Below are 16,265 nucleotides of genomic sequence, written 5' to 3'. Positions count from 1 at the left end.
CGCGTGAAAGCGCACACAAATAAGTATGGACACACACACACACACACACACACACACACACACACACACACACACACACACACACACACACACACACAATAGGTTGACAGATAAAGACAGCACCTTCTGTCTCCACCCATGCTAAATGACCCTCATTAACTAATGCCAGTCTCTGAAATTGGGATGATGAATTGAATCAAAGCATATATTTTTGCATATCTTCCATGGATGGTTAATCGTATACATATTCATGGCTCTTTCTCTCCACCCTGTTTCTCAGGCGCTTCTATTTTTCTTCTCCTCCTACATTTCCTCCCCTCCACCTCTTTCTGGCTAAAGTCTCCTAAAGAACACGTAAAGTCTCCTACAGAACACAAAGTATCCTAAAGTCTCTGACAGAACACGTAAAGTCTCCTAAAGTCTCCTACAGAACACATAAAGTATCCTAAAGTCTCCGACAGAACACGTAAAGTCTCCGACAGAACACGTAAAGTCTCCTAAAGTCTGCCACAGAACATGTAAAGTCTCCTAAAGTCTGCCACAGAACATGTAAAGTATCCTACATTATGTTGGAAATATTAATTTGTGTTCTGTAGAAAAGTCTGGATGGAAGTTGGAATAAGAATGCAGAGGTACAGAGGTACGCTGTGACCGCCGAATTGAAAAAGATTTTTTAAAAGTACTGTATACACTCTACATGGAATGCTTGTACTGAGTGTGCTTGCAATATACAATACCGTTCAAAAGTTTGGGGTCACTTAGAAATATCCTTGTTTTTGAAAGAAAAACACTTTTTTTTTGTCCATTAAAATAACATCAAATTGATCAGAAATACATTGTAGATATTGTTAATGTAAATGACTATTGTAGCTGGAAACAGCTGATTTTTAATGGAATCTACATAGGCGTACAGAGGCCCATTATCAGCAGCCATCACTCCTGTATTCCAATGGCACGTTGTGTTCGCTAATCCAAGTTTATAATTTTAGAAGGCTAATTGATCATTAGAAAACCCTTTTGCAATTATGTTAGCACAGCTGAAAACTGTTGTAGTGATTAAAGAAGCAATAAAACTGGCCTTTTTTAGTCTAGTTGAGTATCTGGAGCATCAGCATTTGTGGGTTCGATTATAGGCTCAAAATGTCCGTTTCGATTAAAGATCAGTCGTTTCCAGCTACAATAGTCAATTACAACATTAACAAAGTCTACGCTGTATTCCTGATCAATTTGATGTTATTTTAATTGACAAAAAAATTGCTTTTCTTTAAAAAACAATGACATTTCTAAGTGACCCCAAAATGTTTTATGGTAGTGTATTTGAAATCAAAGGGAAATGAACTGATATGATTAAGCACATAATGTCATGTGGAAACATTATTGATGTCCTACAACAAAAAAATGTAGCCTATGCATTTTTTTTACATTCATACAATTGATTCATTCCTCTCCTAGCAGGCCTACTTAGGTACTGAAGAAAGACACAGGCCAGAAAAATACAACACCCCTCAAGAATATACTTCTCCTTTCCTTTTATAACCGAGAGGGGCTGCCTATGTTTTACGTCAGTTGGACATCAAATCCTGGCTAAAAGCAAAAATGTGTGATCTCTCACACACACACACACACACACACACACACACACACACACACACACACACACACACACACACACACACACACACACACACACACACACACACACACACACACACACACACACACACACACACACACACACACACACACACACGTTAGCTGTCTGTATCTGTAAGGTAACAGCACATCACAAAGTGGTCATGTGTGTTTGTGTTACCTACCAGACATTCCTCCATAGGTGGTGCGCTTGCCCTTGCCGATGCCAGGCCAGGGAGTGCTGTCAGGCCCATCATTCCAGACACTGTGTTGGTGGCAGTGACTCCATCTGCCCCTCCTATGAGAACATGACCACAGCCACCATTGTGCTTGATATTGCTGAAATTCCAGTCATTACAAAATGGTTGGCTGCTGCACCTTCCCCTCCATCCCCCAATCTACAAATCCTTCACCACCTCTCCCAACATGGATGCCCAGAGTGCCCAGAGGAGGAAGTACAGAGGAACGTGTGAGAAGGGATTAGAGATGCGAGAGGGAAGAGGGAAGAGGAGGAGGAAGAAAGAGCGAAAAGAACGGGGAAACTAAGCCAGATCTTATTTCATTTTAGACAGACAACATGAACAGAGATTCATATTGAAACCACTGATGGACTCAGTTGCCATGGTGATGTTCTATGCTCCCAAAGGGAAAATAAGTTAAAGTCAAGATGGACTCAGGTGTTGTTACCTTCGTGTGCATCCTTGGCAATGTTCATGACATTGGGAGTGAGCTAGGCGAGAAGAAGGGGATCTTGGCAGTCTGGCTCACCCAGCAACAGATGTTCATCACCAACACAGGGACCTACAGATTCAGTTTGAGGAAATCGACATTTAACTTATCATATAATGACATCTAGCAGATGCTTTTATCCAAAGCAACTTGTTTAGACCACTCACCATTTATATCAACACGCAATTCATATGGGTGATCCTGGGAATCAAACCCACTACCTTGGCATTACAAGTACCATGCTCTACCAACTGAGCTACAACGGACCACTCTAATATAATACTAAAGTTGTCCTCTGAAGACGGCTGTTGCTGACTCAATGTAAAAAAAGAACAATGATTTCACCCATTTCTCATGAGTGTTAACTTGTGAAGTGTAGTAAATTGTGAAATGTGTGAGGAATTAGGCCACTAAACCAACCTCCATCTGTTGTAGCATCGGTTGACATGTGGGAGGTTTTTGCAAATATAAAAATGTTCTCGTAATGTAGGCATAGTCATACACACGCACGCAAGTTCCTCTGGGTGCCCTTTAAGATGTGACAGGAAAGCAAAAGCTGTTGTGTACGAACATGTCCATTCAAACACCCTGCAGCCTCCCTGTTGCTTTTTCACTCCTGCAACAGCTCGGTCGCGCTCTTTCTCTGCATTTTCCTCTCTCTTTCTTCTCCTCCTCTTTCTTACTCTCTCTTTCGCTCCCTCTCTCTGCCTCTCTTTCTCTCTCTCCCTCCCTTTCCTTCTATATGCTTCATCCTCTCTCTCTCTCTCTCTCTCTCTCTCTCTCTCTCTCTCTCTCTCTCTTTCTCTGCACCATTTCACAGGGCACAGAGTTCAATTATTTTTCATTCAAATGTCCAATACTTGCCACCTTCTGTCCACACATTGGCAGTGGTATTTTGCGCTCCTGTTTTAACTGACATGAGATTGACAATGGCTGAGCCAAGGTGCTGTGGTAAAGGCTGTCTGTCTGCCCACACCACTGAACACTTTTTTTCTGAAGATACTGTATAGATAGTACTGACTAATGAGCAAGTTGTAAAGTTAACTGTTTCCATGGTGCATCCAACCTTATGAATAATGCAGCTGTTATTAAAGTGAGTCAATCTGTATCTTATGGTGTGTTTGTGATATTTGTATATGGCAATGTGATTAGCCTGTGGTAACATTTGTCAGTTGACACCATTAAAATCTGGTTTAAGCACAGCATACTAAATTGCTATTTAACAGTGCAGGTCTTCTTGCTCAACGAGAGCCTTTCTCTGTGGCTCTCTAAGTGTGAACTCTGTTCCGCTCTGTGTTTGTGTGGGTATTTTCAGTATTGTAAACGTGTACGAATACACTTACGTGTGTGTGTGCCTACCAGCATGGGTCGTTGGAGGGAATGTAGGTGGCATGTGTTTTCATCAAGGCTGGTAGAGAAATACCAATGAGAAAGTCTGACCGGGGATAGAAACTGGAATGTGAAGACAGGTTGGTTGTTTAGCAACACATCTGACGCCTGTGCAACTATGGGGCAGAACAGACTGGGTTGGCTTAGCCTGTTGACAACAGTGACAATGTTTATTGAAAACATACATACATTTTCACAATGAGCACTTGTTGTCTCCCAAATACATCGCTACATTTGTTAGTTAGCTAGCTAGCGATTTTTTTGCCATATTAGCTTTGACATGAAACCAGTCAAAACACCTCAAAATAAGACATGGTATCAAGAACAAGATGAAACTAGCTGAAATGAGCCACTTACGATTCACCACATGGCAGCTTCTTGTCATTGTTGCTAGCTATTTGGCCATCCAGAGTCTAAACAACACACTGCTTTCTGCCCAATTGAAGCACTCACATCGTTTTCGTGACGTAGCCTGCTAACCCGTCTATATGAATGTGAAAACTAAGGGATGAGAGAACACGGATGAAAGCGGGAAAATTTACGATTTCGTTGTCGATTGTAATGTATTTTGCAACTTTGGATCATGCAAATAAAGCTTATTTTAATTTCGAAAGGCAAGAGTGAATAAAAGTCAACAAAGAGATTAAAAGAAAAAGAAAATGAGACAGGAGAGAGGAAGAGACAGAGGAAGGGAAGGAAATATGAGAAACAAAGACGAAGAGGAAGGGAGAGAGGAGGGGGAGCAGTGTAAATAGCTGTGTCAACAGCAAGAGTAATGATGGAGAAATGACAGATCAGGGGAGGAAACAATGCCTGTCATGTCCATTATGGGTAGGGCTGTTGGGGGATGGAGATTATCTGCAGTTTGCAGGAAGAAAGGAATAGGTGTGTACAGTGCCTTCGGAAAGTATTCATACACCTTGACTTATTCCACATTTTGTTACGTTACGGACTTATTCTAAAATGGATAAAATAAAATAAATCCTCATCAATCTACACACAATACCCCATAATGACAAAGCGAAAACAGTTTTTTAGTATGTTTTTCAAATGTATTAAAAATAAAAAACACAAATATCTTATTTACATCCGTATTCAGTCTCTTCCCCAGCCCCTCTTCCTCTCTGTCTCAACTCACTCCATAGAATTGGCTCTTCCTCACTCATTCTTAAATGGAAAAAGTTTGGAACCACCAAGACTCTTCCTAGAGCTGGCCGCCCAGCCAAAATGAGTAATCAGGGGAGAAGGGCCTCTGACAGAGCTCTAGAGTTCCTCTGTGGAGATGGGAGAACCTTCCAGAAGGACAAGCATCTCTGCAGCATTCCACCAATCAGGCTTTTACGGTAGAGTGGCCAGACGGAAGCCACTCCTCAGTAAAAGACACATGGGAATTTTCCAAAAGGCACGTAAAGACTCTCATACCAAACAAGATTCTCTGGCCTGATGAAACCAAGATTGCACTTTTTGGGCTGAATGGCAAGCGTCACACCTGGAGTAAACCTGGCACTCCATCCAACCTGACAGAGCTTGAGAGGATCTGCAGAGAAGAATGGGAGAAACTCCCCAAATACAGGTTTGCCAAGCTTGTAGCGTCATACCCAAGAAGACTCGAGGCTGTAATCGCTGCCAAATGTGCTTCAACAAAGTACTGAGTAAAGGGTCTGAATACTTAAGTAAATGTGATATTTCAGTTTTTTGTGGGTGTTTCTTGCAAATATTTCTCAAAAACTGTTTTTGCATTGTCATTATGGGGTATTGTGTGTAGTTTGATGAGGGGAAAAAAAAACAATTTAAACACTTTTAGAATAAGGCTGTAATGTAACAAAATGTGAAAAGTCAAGGAGTTTGAATACTTTCCGATTGCACTGTATGTGTTTATACGCATGCATGCAGGTGTGAGTGTACAATACAGGCTTACTAGTGTTTCTAGAGGGTTAATGGTATGTGTGTTAGCCTCTGTAACTGATGCTTCTGGTAAGAACCTAATGTCCTCACAGAGGGGGGTGGTACTGGTCTGTGAGTGAAGCATGCACACACATATATAGAACCTTGCGCGCACGCACACACACACACACACACACACACACACACACACACACACACACACACACACACACACACACACACACACACACACACACACACACACACACACACACACACACACACACACACACACACACACACACACACACACACACACACCTTATGTGACAGCTTATTGAAGCCCTGGGGCTGACAAGTGTGTGTGAAGCTGCCAAAGTCACTGGTCTGCAAAGACCTCTCTCAGCAGTGTGGATGTAAAAGAACAGCCTCCTACATCAACCTCCCCTTAGGCCTCCCCAGACTCCTCATACCCCTTCCCACATGCCACACAAACCCAAGCCCAGAGAGAGGTGTCATCCTTTGGAGAGCTGTAAATTTAGTGGGGGGATCCAGTATGGGTCAATATTACATATTCTTCCCTTTGTCTCTTTTACAGGGTGGTGGGTGGTGCGGGAGGACCAGGAAGACCATCTCCGGGTGTTGAAGCAGCAATCAGCAGTTAAAACAATAACAAAGTGTATTCCCCACCCCTGTTTCGGGAAAAAGCTATGGGCCTGGAGAAATGTAACCACTATCAATTCATAGAAAGAGCTAGAACCTCCATGAGATCATAATGATAGTTTAAAACATTTCTATAGTGTTTTGGGTTCTGATGGGGTTGGACAGTTGAACTAAGCTCATGAGGCAATTATAAGTTATATTATTCAAGAATCAATGTGTATATATAATTAATCTATGAGTCCAAAAAATGGATGTGGCAACTGCAGATTGCTCCTTTAAGGGACATTAAGTGCCACTGTATATCAGCGGCTCCATAAAAAAAGAGCCTGTGCAGCTCTGATCAATTGGCACATTTGCTACTTTAGATCTCGGGGGCTTTTGATTCGGTTACACAATACTTCAATGTGATTCCTGTATTGAGGGAAAGGCCGATCAAAGTGACTTGGGCATAAGTAAAATATAGTTCCTTTGGATGGAGCTGGAGAGTGATCCATCTTCACAGCACAAAGCATAGATACCAAAGAGGAGGGTGGATAGAGTTTTAGAGGCTTTGTGGGCTATGCCTTTAGAGCGGAGTGAGAGGGAATCACAGGAGAATGAGAAGCAGGACCATGGACAGGTCCTAGGCCTTCAGCAGAGAGTGAGAGGGAATCACAGGAGAATGAGAAGCAGGACCATTGATGGCTCCTAGGCCTTGGGAAAAGGCTGTATGAGGGCAGGGTTATGTATGTAACGACAGGTAACTGCTAAAATAATGGAAACACTTGAGGGATGCAAAGTATATTGAAAGCAGGTGCTTCCACACAAGCATGGTTCCTGAGTTATTTAAGCAATTAACATCTCATCATGCTTAGGGTCATGTATAAAAATGTTGGGCAGGCCATTATTTTGGCAATTATTTTGACCACCATTGCTAGCGTTTTCCACCACCGTCAACAAAACACCAAATTATGGAATTTCTAGTGGAAGAATTGTGTCGCATTCCTCAGAGTTCCAGACACTTGTAGAATCTATGCCAAGGAGCATTGAAGCCGTTCTGGTGGCTCGTGGTGTCCCAATGCCCGATTAAGACCCCATGTTGGCGTTTCCTTTATTTTTGCAGTTAGCTGTATTTACAGCTTTATTTCTTGCCCAAGGCTGCTAGACCTTTTATTATGTGTGTGTGTGTGTTTTGTGTGTGTTTGTGTGTGTATGTATACCCTGCTTGTGTATACACTAGGTACGCTATATACTGTATGTGTGTATATTCTATGTGGGTGTGTGGGGGAGGTAGTAGCAGTGTACAGCACAGAGAGATAGAGAGAGAGTAGAGAAAACTATCCATCCATCTTCTATGTCTGTTTAGACCAGCTGATGGAGAGGCTTGACACAGCCAGCTCATCTAGCACTGAGGAACACTTATTTGTTTCCTATAAATAACAATGACTTGGGGGCTGTACAGGGTTCTACACAAACTATTTCTACTGGTGGCCCTGGTGCTAGGACCAACATTTTATATGTACTCAGTGTCAGTGTTGTAATAGCCTATAGAATAAAGTAAAAAAAAAAACCAAAATTTATGCATTACTACTTTAATAATAACCCATTCTTTAATAGGCCTACCCAATGGCATTGACATTGACATTAATTTTGTTTTCACCCTTGAGTTGTGGGTGATTATTTTCTGTTCTGTGTTTTGCTTCACCGTTCAGGACTCTTCATTTTTGTTGTTTTATTGTTTTTGTTCAAGTGTTCAGTATTCATATTACATACAATATGGACACTTACCACGCTACGCATTGGTCTGACACTTCTTACTCCTTGTCAGAGGAGGACGAAGACAAGCATTACAGAATCACCCACCACCAAAGGACCAAGCAGCGTGGTATCGGGCAACAGCGATCTCCGGACTCCTGGACATGGGAGGAGATCTTAGACGGCAAAGGACCCTGGGCACAGGCTGGGGAATATCACCGCCCCAAGGCAGAGCTGGAGGCAGCGAAAGCTGAGAGGTGGTGGTATGAGGAGGCAGCACGGCAGCGCGGCTGGGACGAGAGGCAGCCCCAAAAATTCATTTCGGGGGGCACACGGGGAGTGTGGCTAAGTCAGGTAGGAGACCTGAGCCAACTCCCCGTGCTTACCGTGTGCGCAGGCATAGCCCGCTGCGTTACATAGCAGCGCCTCGTATCGGCCGGGCTAGAGTGGGCATCGAGCCAGGTGCCATGAAGCCGGCTCAGCGCATCTGGTCTCCAGTGCGTCTCCTCGGGCCGGGGTACATGGCACCAGCCCTGCGCATGGTGTCCCCGGTTCGCCAGCACAGCCCAGTGTGGTCTATTCCACCTCGCCGCACTGGCCTAGCTATGGGGAGCATCCAGCCAGGTAGGGTTGTACAGGCTCGGTGCTTGAGACCTCCAGTGCGCCTCTATGGTGCGGTCTATCCGGTGCCTCCTCCACGCACAAGGCCTCCGGTGGCAGCCCCCTGCACCAGGCTGTCTCTCCGTCTCCTCCCTACAGGTGCTCTCGCCTGTCCAGCGCTGCCAGAGTCTCCCTCCTGTCCAGCGCTGCCAGAGTCTCCCTCCTGTCCAGCGCTGCCAGAGTCTCCCTCCTGTCCAGCGCTGCCAGAGTCTCCCTCCTGTCCTGAGCTGCCGGAGTCTCCCGTCTGTCCTGAGCTGCCGGAGTCTCCCGTCTGTCCTGAGCTGCCAGAGTCTCCCGTCTGTACTGAGCTGCCAGAGTCTCCCGTCTGTCCTGAGCTGCCGGAGTCTCCCGTCTGTCCTGAGCTACTGGAGTCTCCCGTCTGTCCTGAGCTGCCGGAGTCTCCCGTCTGACCTGAGCTGCCGGAGTCTCCCGCCTGGAGTGGGGTCCACGTCCAGCACCAGAGCCACCACCGCGGACAGACGCCCACCCAGACCCGCCCCTATAGGTTCAGGTTTTGCGTCCGGAGTCCGCACCTTTGGGGGGGGGGGTCTGACCTTAGTTCCTTTGGTTTGTCTTTGTTTTAGCATGGTCAGGGCGTGAGTTGGGGTGGGCAGTCTATGTTCTTTTTTCTATGATTTGGGATTTCTGTGTTTGGCCTGGTATGGTTCTCAATCAGAAGCAGCTGTCAATCGTTGTCCCTGATTGAGAACCATACTTAGGTAGCCTGGTTTCACCCTTGAGTTTTGGATGATTATTTTCTGTTCTGTTTTTTGCTTCACCATTCAGGACTGTTCGTTTTTGTCCTTTTCTTGTTTTTCTGCGCATTGGTCTGACATTTCTTACTCCTAGTCAGAGGAGGACGAAGACAAGCGTTACAATAACTTGTCAAGGACAAAAGAGCCTAGATGAAATGTTTGATTTTCAATGTAGGTTATTCCATGATGACTGAATTACGAGTCCCAAATATTCAACCAAGACTTTAAACCCGGTTTGCCTAGAGATCATAACTTGGAACATCTTTCCTACCGCTGTTGGTCTTCGCTCTACAAAATCTGCCCGATAGATTATATATAGGTTAAGCTACATGTGTGCAGCGCGTGTGATCAATATTCGACATGTAGAACGAACAGCTTCGGGAAACCATCTTGATTTTTTAAAATCGGCAATGTAGCCTAGATTAAAAATACCATTATTTCAATATTCTTTTCACTGACCCTAAGCAGGCCATTGACAGGAATGGCAGACAGGGGAATTTCCTTGTTGTTGCCTCTTCATAACTGGTTTATTTTTGATCAATTGCACATTACTGTTTGAATAAACCATGATGATAAAAAATAAAATTGTGAACCAAAAACTAACGTGACCATGTGAACTTGATACACTGACAATGGATGCAATATCTACCATATTGAAACTGAATATACTGTATAAATATTGAACTTGAATATTCAATTACATTTATTTTTAAAACAATGTAAAATTCATTAATATCTTTTCCAAATCATAAAATCCAAGTTCATGTCATGAATTCAACATTTCAATGACAAAATTAAAAACTATTAAATTCAATATCCTAATATATATTAAAAATGATGGAATTCAAATACAATTTCACTTGACACTAAAATCGCTCCATAAAATCGCAGCCATAATCCCATGTTTATGGTTCATAAAAAAATTAACCTTGTATTTCTTTACAATCAATTTTTTTTACCCTGTGTGTGTGTGTGTGTATAGACAGAGAAATTGTGATATAAAAAAAGCCATGTAGAAAGAGAAATAGAGAGAGCAAACAACAGAAAGGACTCCTTCTGTGTGTATGTGTTTCTGTGTGTCTTTCTCTCTCTCCACCTATATGTGTGTGATTAAATGCTATTGCCTATTTAGTTCACCCAGAGGTTACCTGCCACCAGGAGGCACAAGCCTGTGATTAGCCTCATGTCCTTACAGAGGGGGATCCACACACAGCAGAGAAGGGTGGTGGTGGTGTGTGTGTGTGTGTGTGTGTGGGGGGGGGGGGGGTAATTTATGAGCAATGCAGGGGCACAATGGCTCTGTCTCCTGTTTAGATGGAAACCGGCCCAGGTCCCCTGGTGATCGTAAACAGCCAGGGTAGGGAGATGGTAGATGGAGAAAATCATGTCAAAATGCAGCATCACTGCTAAGAAAGCCACCAAAGTGCTGTGATTGTACTAGTGGATTGTATTTTGTTGGTTGCCAGTCTCTGTTCAAAGCAGTGGAATGTTACAGAGACTGGTACCCAGACTAGATGTATTGGAATAGATGTGTCTGTATTCATCTGAGTGTCTCTCTGAATCTAAAGTGTAATTCTGGGAGAAATATTTGTTCTTATAGCTGTTTTTAGCGTAGAAATGGTGTTTTCAAGCAATTCAAAGAAATGGTGTTATCCATGTAATTGTATACTTGGTGTCTATTTTGTGTTTATGATATGTAGTGTGTCTATATGATGGTAAAATAATGGCACAGGACAGAAGAGGTTGTATGTGGTTCATCCAGGTTCCACAAGGAATCCTGTTAGAGACACAGTCCCTGTATTTGGTGGGAATTGAACCAGTTCAGAATGTGTTGTTGGGCTGTAGGTGTCTATGTGTAGGGTCTAGAGTAGTCTATTGGCTAAGAGTTGAGGAGAGATGGACTGCATTACTTTTTCTTTTTATAAGAAACATAAAAATCACAAATTGAAAATCACAAATTGTTTGCATAGTCAACTTACACACAGCTCTGAAACACACACTTATCGCACCAGACATGCCACCAGTGGTCTTTTCACAGCCCCCAAATCCAGAACAAATTCAAGAAAGCGTACAGTATTATAATTTGCATGGAACTTCCTTCCATCTCATATTGCTCAAATGAACAGCACACCTGGTTTCAAAAAACAGACAAAGCAACACCTCGTGGCACAACGCCTCTCCCCTATTTGACCTAGATAGTTTTTGTGTATGCATTGGTAGGCTACATGTCTTTAAAAAAATATATGTAGTTCTGTCTTTGAGCTGTTCTTGTCTATTGATGTTCTGTATTATGTCGTTCTGTATTATGTTTCATGTTTTGTGTGGACCCCAGGAAGAGGAGCTGCTGCTGCTTTTGCAGCAGCTAACGGGGATCCTAATAAAATACCCAAATGCCTTTTCGGGGACATGTGATTTTTTTTGGGTGCAGAGATATTGGTGTGCAAAAGAGCAGAAAAGTAAATAAATAAAAACAGTATGGGGATGAGGTAGGTAAAAATGGGTGGGCTATTTGCCGATAGACTATGTACAGCTGCAGCGATTGGTTAGCTGCTCAGATAGCAGATGTTTGAAGTTGGTGAGGGAGATAAAAGTCTCCAACTTCAGCGATTTTTGCAATTCGTTCCAGTCACAGGCAGCAGAGAACTGAAACGAAAGGCGGCCAAATGAGGTGTTGGCTTTAGGGATGATCAGTGAGATTCACCTGCTGGAGCGCGTGCTATGGATGGGTGTTGCCATCGTGACCAGTGAACTGAGATAAGGCGGAGCTTTACCTAGCATGGACTTGTAGATGACCTGGAGCCAGTGGGTCTGGCGACGAATATGTAGCGAGGGCCAGCCGACTAGAGCGTATAAGTCGCAGTGGTGAGTGGTATAAGGTGCTTTAGTGACAAAACGGATGGCACTGTGATAAACTGCATCCAGTTTGTTGAGTAGAGTGTTGGAAGCAATTTTGTAGATGACATTGCCGAAGTCGAGGATCGGTATGATAGTCAGTTTTACTAGGGTAAGTTTGGCGGCGTGAGTGAAGGAGGTTTTGTTGCGGAATAGAAAGCAGACTCTTGATTTGATTTTCGATTGGAGATGTTTGACATGAGTCTGGAAGGAGAGTTTACAGTCTAGCCAGACACCTAGGTACTTATAGATGTCCACATATTCAAGGTTGGAACCATCCAGGGTGGTGATGCTGGCCAGGCGTGCGGGTGCAGACAGCGAACGGTTGAAAAGCATGCATTTGGTTTTACTAGCGTTTAAGAGCAGTTGGAGGCCACAGAAGGAGTGTTGTATGGCATTGAAGCTCGTTTGGAGGTTAGATAGCACAGTGTCCAAGGACGGGCCGGAAGTATATAGAATGGTGTCATCTGCGTAGAGGTGGATCAGGGAATCGCCCGCAGAAAGAGCAACATCATTGATATATACAGAAAAAAGAGTCGGCCTGAGGATTGAACCCTGTGGCACCCCCATAGAGACTTCCAGAGGACCAGACAGCATGCCCTCCGATTTGACACACTGAACTCTGTCTGCAAAGTAATTGGTGAACCAGGCAAGGCAGTCATCCGAAAAACCGAGGCTACTGAGTCTGCCGATAAGAATATGGTGATTGACAGAGTCGAAAGCCTAGGCAAGGTCAATGAAGACGGCTGCACAGTACTGTCTTTTATCGATGGCGGTTATGATATCGTTTAGTACCTTGAGCGTGGCTGAGGTGCACCCGTGACTGGCTCTTGAAGAGGGGAAACCAGATTGCATGAAAGCGGAGAAGGTACGGTGGGATTCGAGATAGTCAGTGACCTGTTTGTTGACTTGGCTTTCGAAGACCTTAGATATGCAGGGCAGGATGGGTATAGGACTGTAACAGTTTGGGTCCAGGGTGTCTCCCCCTTTGAAGAGGTCCGCCACAGGATGTTTTTGTGCTGGTCGAGGGCAGTCAGGTCTAGAGTGAACCAAGGGCGATATCTGTTCTTAGTTCTGCATTTTTTTGAACGGAGCATGCTTATCTAAAATGGTGAGGATGTTACTTTTAAAGAATGACCAGGCATCCTTCAACTGACGGGATGAGGTCAATGTCCTTCCAGGATACCCGGGCCAGGTCGATTAGTCCTTCCAAAGGCCTGCTCACAGAAGTGTTTTAGGGAGCGTTTGACAGTGATGAGGGGTGGTCGTTTGACTGCGGCTCCGTAGCGGATACAGGCAATGAAGCAGTGATCGCTGAGATCCTGGTTGAAGACAGGGGAGGTGTATTTGGAGGGCCAGTTGGTCAGGATGACGTCTATGAGGGTGCCCTTGTTTACAGATTTAGGGTTGTACCTGGTGGGTTCCTTGATGATTTGTGTGAGATTGAGGGCATCTAGCTTAGATTGTAGGACTGCCGGGGTGTTAAGCACATCCCAGTTTAGGTCACCTAACAGAATAAACTCTGAAGCTAGATGGGGGGGGCAATCAATTCACAAATGGTGTCCAGGGCACAGCTGGGTGCTGAGGGGGTCGGTAGCAGGCGGCAACAGTGAGAGACTTATTTCTGGAGAGAGTAATTTTCAAGATTAGTAGTTCGAACTGTTTGGGTATGGACCTGGAAAGTATGACATTACTTTGCAGGCTATCTCTGCAGTAGACTGCAACTCCTCCCCCTTTGGCAGTTCTATCTTGACGGAAGATGTTATAGTTGGGTATGGAAATCTCAGAATTTCTGGTGGCCTTCCTGAGCCAGGATTCAGACACGGCAAGGACATCAGGGTTAGCAGAGTGTGCTAAAGCAGTGAGTAAAACAAACTTAGGGAGGAGGCTTCTGATGTTGACATGCATGAAACCAAGGCTTTTTCGATCACAGAAGTCAACAAATGAGGGTGCCTGGGGACATGCAGGGCCTGGGTTTACCTCCATATCACTCGCGGAACAGAGGAGGAGTAGTATGAGGGTGCGGCTAAAGGCTATCAAAACTGGTCGCCTAGAGCGTTGGGGACAGAGAATGAAAGGAGCAGGTTTCTGGGCATGGTAGAATATATTCAGGGCATAATGCGCAGACAGGGGTATGGTGGGGTGCGGGTACAGCGGAGGTAAGCCCAGGCACTGGGTGATGATGAGAGAGGTTGTATCTCTGGACATGCTGGTTGTAATGGGTGAGGTCACCGCATGTGTGGGAGGTGGGACAAAGGAGGTATCAGGGGTATGAAGAGTGGAACTTGGGGCTCCATTGTAAACTAAAACAATGATAACTAACCTCAACAACAGTATACAAGGCATATTGACATTTGAGAGAGACATACAGTAATCACAGGTGTTGAATTGGGAGAGCTAGCTAAAACAGTAGCTAAAACAGTAGGTGAGACAACAACAGCTAATCAGCTAGCACAACAACAGCAGGTAAAATGGCGTAGGCTAGGCAGGGAGGGTCGGATTAACTACACACAGAGCCTGAGTGCGGCTGGGGCCGACAGATAAAACATAAACAAGCAGAATGGAGTACCATGATTAATGGACAGTCTAGCATGCATCAGCTATGTAGCCAAGTGATCAGTGTCCAGGGGGGCAGCGGTGGATAGGGCAGGGAAGCTGGACTGGCGAGTGTTATCCAGGTTAAAAAACAGTTAGCAGTGGCTAACAATGACTAAATAGCTTGTAGCTAGTTAGCTGGTTAGCTTCTGGAGGTTCTTGAGTGTGTTCTAAAAATTAAAAATAATGGCGATTCGTATCACATTGGGCGATAGGTTACCGGAAGGTATAAACAAATTAAAAATCGAAAAGAGAAAGTTAATATGGGTCCAGTGAGTGTTTGGGACGCGGCGATTCAGACCGTTAGCAGGCCTGTGCTAACAAGCTAACAGTTAGTAGGCCAGGGCTAAACAAGGTAGCAGTTAGCAGACCGGGGCTAAACAAGCTAGCAGTTAGCAGGCCGAATTAGCAAGCAAGGACGTAGCGATGGGGTGAGTCTGTTTATTCCTCTTCATGCGGTGACATCGATAGACCGGTCGAGGGTCCGGATATTGTAGCCCAGGAGTATGCTTCGGTGGTAGCCCAGGAGCTCTGGCCGGGCTAGCTTCAAGCTAAGTGGGTGGAAACGCTATCCAGGAGTAATCATCCTGGGTTGCGGTTAGCTAGATAGCTAGTTGTGAAGAATCCAGCTGAAAATGTTCCGTTTGCGGTTGGGAATCCGGTGGGAATCCGGGGATAAAAAATAATAGGTCCGTTATGCTCTGGTTAGAGTCGCGTTGTTCGAACTGGCGAGAGCTTTCCGAGCTAAAGGTTAGCTGATGACCGGTTAGCTGAAGACCGCTAGCAATGGTTTGCTGACTGATAGCTGGTAGCTAGCTTCACTTGAGGGGTTCCGGATCCAAAGTAGATATAAGTACTTTTGAAGAAAATAGCTACATTGGGTGAGGCGGGTTGCAGGAGAGTATTTAGAAGTTGAGGTTTAACAAAATGTTTTAAAAGATATGCGAAGAAAAATATGTTAAAAAAATATTTAAAAACAACATATACAAGGGACACGACATGACGTTCGACTGCTATGCCATCTTGGAACGATCAAAATTTGACTTAAAGATGATCAAATCTAAATTTGTAATGTAAATGGCATGTTGTAAAAGGGTCCAGACACCTTTTTTGGTGAATTCAAATGTTTTTGAGAAACTTACCCTAACTAGCAAATCACTTCCTCATCCTTGTTGTGTAGTATCGAGGCCCAAAAAACACGAACAAAGGCTTCAAAAACACCCAAATACGTAATTTTAGTGATGCAGGTCTTTAGATGTTGTACACATCAAATTGTGTCAATCTGAACTTTATCCGCAATGTTATATTTCCCTTTGCATGACTCAAGTCGTT

General features: G+C 44.2%; 1 pseudogene; it reads right to left on the bottom strand.

The window, feature by feature from the left end:
* LOC118395193 (dihydropyrimidine dehydrogenase [NADP(+)]-like) overlaps positions 1 to 16,265 on the bottom strand; it is a 173,147-nt pseudogene that overhangs the window by 34,784 nt on the left and 122,098 nt on the right.

This window comes from Oncorhynchus keta, chromosome 15, assembly GCF_023373465.1.
Source record: "Oncorhynchus keta strain PuntledgeMale-10-30-2019 chromosome 15, Oket_V2, whole genome shotgun sequence".
NCBI lineage: Eukaryota > Metazoa > Chordata > Actinopteri > Salmoniformes > Salmonidae > Oncorhynchus > Oncorhynchus keta.
This window is presented reverse-complemented; position numbering and strand designations above follow the sequence as displayed.